General features: G+C 50.8%; 1 long non-coding RNA gene across 1 annotated transcript; it reads left to right on the top strand.

The window, feature by feature from the left end:
* The first annotated feature begins 1,798 nt into the window (after nucleotides 1–1,798).
* Nucleotides 1,799–4,045, top strand: LOC111824445. The gene is made up of 3 exons (XR_002827522.1): nucleotides 1,799–1,964; nucleotides 2,321–2,505; nucleotides 3,654–4,045. It is a non-coding gene; the product is annotated as an uncharacterized LOC111824445 (long non-coding RNA).
* Nucleotides 4,046–4,112: the final 67 nt, after the last annotated feature.

Below are 4,112 nucleotides of genomic sequence, written 5' to 3'. Positions count from 1 at the left end.
ACCCAGATGTTCATAGCAGCACAATTCACCATAGCTAAGATCTGGAAACAGCCTAAGTGCCCATCAGTAGATGAATGGATTAGAAAACTGTGGTACATCTACACGATGGAATACTATGCTGCTGTTAAAAAGAAGGAACTCTTACCATTTGCAACAGCATGGATGGAACTGGAGAGCATTATGCTAAGTGAAATAAGCCAGTCAATGAAGGAAAAACACCACATGATCTCACTCATTCATGGATAATAAAGACCATTACAAACTTTCGAACAATAATAAATACAGTGGCAGAGCTGCCTCAAACTGATTGTCGAACTGCAGTGGGAAGGCCAGGGAGGGTTGGGGGACAGGAGGGAGGGGAGTAAGAGATCAACCGAAGGACTTGTATGCATCCATATAACCATAACTAATGGACATAAGACACTGGGGGGTAAGGGAGGGCAGGGGCTTGTCAAGGGTGGGGGGGGGAAAGGACACTTATGTAATACCCTTTGTAATACTTATAGCAAAAAATAAATAAATAAAAAAAATAAAAAAATAAAAAGAAAAGAAAAAATATATAATTTTCAAAAGGACTATGCCATGAGTTCTTAAAGGAAAGACTCCCTATATTACTCTTTTTTTTTCCTTGAAGGATGGAGGGTCGGGTGGGCGGGTGGAGGGAGATGAGTAAGTGCGCGGAGGAGTATGCGGCAGACAGGAGAACAGTGAACAACCTGCGGCAGGAGGAGGGACACATGACCGGCTGGGTTTGTTTCCCACCCAAGAACCTGCAGTTAGCGTGAGCGTTCAGGAGTATTTGTATCTAGACCCTGAGAACAGGCTGTTACTAAGGTTTCTCAAAAGTTATTCCTTGCTGACCTGTGAATGGCCATCACGGAGACAGTCTGTCCACAGATCGGGAAGGTGGGACGGTGGTCACACTGCTGGCCCGAGTCCCTGGGGAGCCACCGAGGGCCCACCCTCCTCCGTCCACCTCAGTGAGGTCCCTGGAGGGAGGGGTGGGCGAGTTCTGTCCTTTTCTGAATCCCGGGGAGTGTGTCCCAGTCACACGGAGACTGAGTTGGGGCGGTGCCACGCGTGTCTTTTCATCTCACTCAAGGGTCAGGTAGGTCTTGGCAGCCATAGAAGGTTGGAGGAAGTGAACTTGTTCACCTCCAAGTGCCAGCAGAGAAAGGAGGCCCATGGGTGCTGCCGAGGCCAAGCTCTGTGTCCTCCCTCCTGCCTCTCTTTTCAATCTCCTATCCTTTCCCTAAAGTCCTTTTTGTTTGTTGGTTGGTTTTCGTATGTTGTGAATCCTCACCCGAGGATATTTTTCCATTGATTTTTAGAGAGAGAGGAAGGGAAGAGGAGAGACAGGAGGAACATCGATTTGAGAGAGACACATCGATTGGTTGCCTCCCACACATCCCCAACCAGGGAGGGGGATCCAGCCCGCAACCAAGGTATGTGCCCTTGACTGGATCGAACCTGGGACCCATCAGTCCGCAGACCGACACTCTATCCCAGGGGTCCTCAAACTTTTTAAACGGGGCCAGTTCACTGTCCCTCAGACCGTTGGAGGGCTGGACTATAGTTTTTAAAAAAACTATGAACAAATTCCTATGCACACTGCACATATCTTATTTTGAAGTAAAAAAACAAAACGGGAACAAATACAATATTTGTATTTGCATGTGGCCCGCGGGCTGTAGTTTGAGGACCCCTGCCTATCCACTGAGCTAAACTGGCCAGGGCTGAAGTCCCTCTTTCAGGTTCCCTGGACCAGTGTCCCTATTCCTTCCCTTCCCACAGAAAGCCCTCCCATCTATGGCCCTGGACTTGACCAGACGCTCGCGGGGACTCCCTCTGGGTGCAGGTGCTGGCTCGGGAGAGCAGCAGTGGGCCCCCTGGTCCCCTCCGTCTCTCACGGACAGCGAGGCTGAGGCCTCATTCCCCGAGAAACAAGCACATCTCCCCTCATGGTGAGCGCCAGTGTTTTTTGTCTTATTTTCCCAGAGCCCACACAGCCTGCTCTCATGGGAGGAGGTCCCCTTCTCCTCATAGCTGGCCCTCGACCCTCCCCTTGTAAACACATTGCTGATGGCAGGGATGCGTCTGAGCATTCCTGACTCCCGGGTTGGTATAGGAGTGATGTGGCCCTTCACAGCTTACCACTCATGCCAATACCCAGCATGTCTTCTAGGCTCACTCGGGGGAGGTTGATGGTGCTATTCTCCCCAGACATAACTGGTAAAAGGCTGAGTCAAGCCTAGAACACAGGCCCCTGACCCTCTGCTTTCTCTACCTCACCTTTTTAAAACTTTATCTTTCCCCCTAGGAGCCACCATCGGTGCCAAGATGGCTGCTCCCCCCAGAAGGGTGACAGGCACTGCCTCCTCCTGAGACAAGGCAGTGCTGAGAGCCCTGAGCTGCAGGCAGACACCCACACAGCACATCTGTGTGAGGGCAGGGGACTGGCCCGGTCAGTTTCCCAGCTCCGACCTTGCTTGCATGAATCTGTAGGTAAATCACCAGATTTTTCTAAGTCTTTATTTTTTCATCAGCAAAATGTGGGGATTATTACCATCCAAAGACTGCCTGAAGCTAAAAAAGCAAAAAACAAAGATGAGCACGGCCAGAGTGGCTCGGTGGTCTGCGTGTCATCTGTGCGCCCACAGTTGCTGGTTGGACCCCCTCTGGGTCGGGGCACATGCCCGGGTGCAGGCTCAGCCCCGAGTTCGGGCACGTTCAGAAGGCAGCCAATCAATGTTTCTCTCTCACATCAATGTCTCTCTCTCTCTCTCTCTCTCTCTCTCTCTCTCTCTCTCTCTCTCCTTGCGTGAGGATTCAAAAAAGAAGTTGAGCCCTAGCTGGTGTGGCTCAGTGGATAGAGAGTTGGCCTGTGGACTGAGGTGTTGTATCGCAAATCAGCGATCTGGACAAGACGCCCAATGAGCCAATTAGTTAGGAGTCATCTTTATTGCCACAGGTTCAGAGCAGATTATCTCTGTCCAATTCTGAACAAACACAGGAGGGAGTATTTCCTTTTTATATCCTTCTAGTTCTTTGTGTAAGTTATTTTTGTAGACAGCGTGTAACCTTGAGTATATATCTGTACAGGCACCTGGCGTCAATATCAGCGTGTCAGCTGGATGGCTAGCCTGCAAGGTCAGACAGTTAAGTTTATCTTTTCTATTCAAGCAAAAAACAAAGTTATTTACAGTCTAAAAACAACAGAGTTGACCTACAGAATAAGAGACTAAGAATAACAGAGGCATTCAAACAGCAGTTTTTCCAAAGGAGGGACCACTATGCTTCAAAGGGTCCCGGGTTTGATTCCCGTCAAGGGCACATGCCCGGGTTGTGGGCTCGATCCCCAGTGTAGGGTGTGCAGGAGGCAGCCGATCAATGGTTCTCTCTCATCATTGATGTTTCTATCTCTCCCTCTCCCTTCCTCTCTGAAATCAATAAAAATATATTTAAAAATAAAATAATATAAAAGTTGAGCCAGAGGCTAGAGGAGAAGGGGACTAGGAGCAGAGGGAGGCAGGGAGGCCCTCCTGGGCAGGTGTTTGAGAGCCTCAGATAAGGATGCAAGAAGTCACGCTGAAGAAACCATTCTCTAGAATTCACAAAACCCAGGAAAAAATCCAGTTCTTTTCTCCTTGCAGTGTTGGTGCCCAGCCCAGATCCTCTCCTCTGAAGAACACCTCCGTCCTCCACTGCCCTGACAGAGGACCCTCCCCGCTGCCTCCTGTCGGACGGGCCTTCTCTCCACCTCGCCTGCAACTCCTGTGCTCAGCACAGACGGGCAGCCCTGAGGCGGGCCGCGGCCTGGGCCCCGGCTGGGCTCCGAGGCCCTGCAGACGCAGCCGCCTGGAGAAAGAAGGCTCGCATGTGCAGAGGCTGACGGGCACGTGGAGGCTCAACCACGATTCTAAAAGATGGAGAGAGGCCCGGGCCCATTGCATTCACTTTGCAAAGGCCAAGGGCAAAACTGAGTCAGATACTGAGGTTAATGAGCAAATACTAGTAAGCTTTGCTGAGTGCAGGGCGAGCTCAAGGCGGGGGGGGGGGGGGGGGGGGGGCTAAAAAAAGAAAGCCCCAGGCCCAAAAAAAAAAACCGCCCC

This window comes from Myotis lucifugus, unplaced genomic scaffold, assembly GCF_000147115.1.
Source record: "Myotis lucifugus unplaced genomic scaffold, Myoluc2.0 scaffold_1528, whole genome shotgun sequence".
Lineage (NCBI taxonomy): Eukaryota > Metazoa > Chordata > Mammalia > Chiroptera > Vespertilionidae > Myotis > Myotis lucifugus.
The sequence above is the reverse complement of the archived record's forward strand: the minus strand, read 5'-3'. Positions and strand labels throughout refer to the sequence as shown.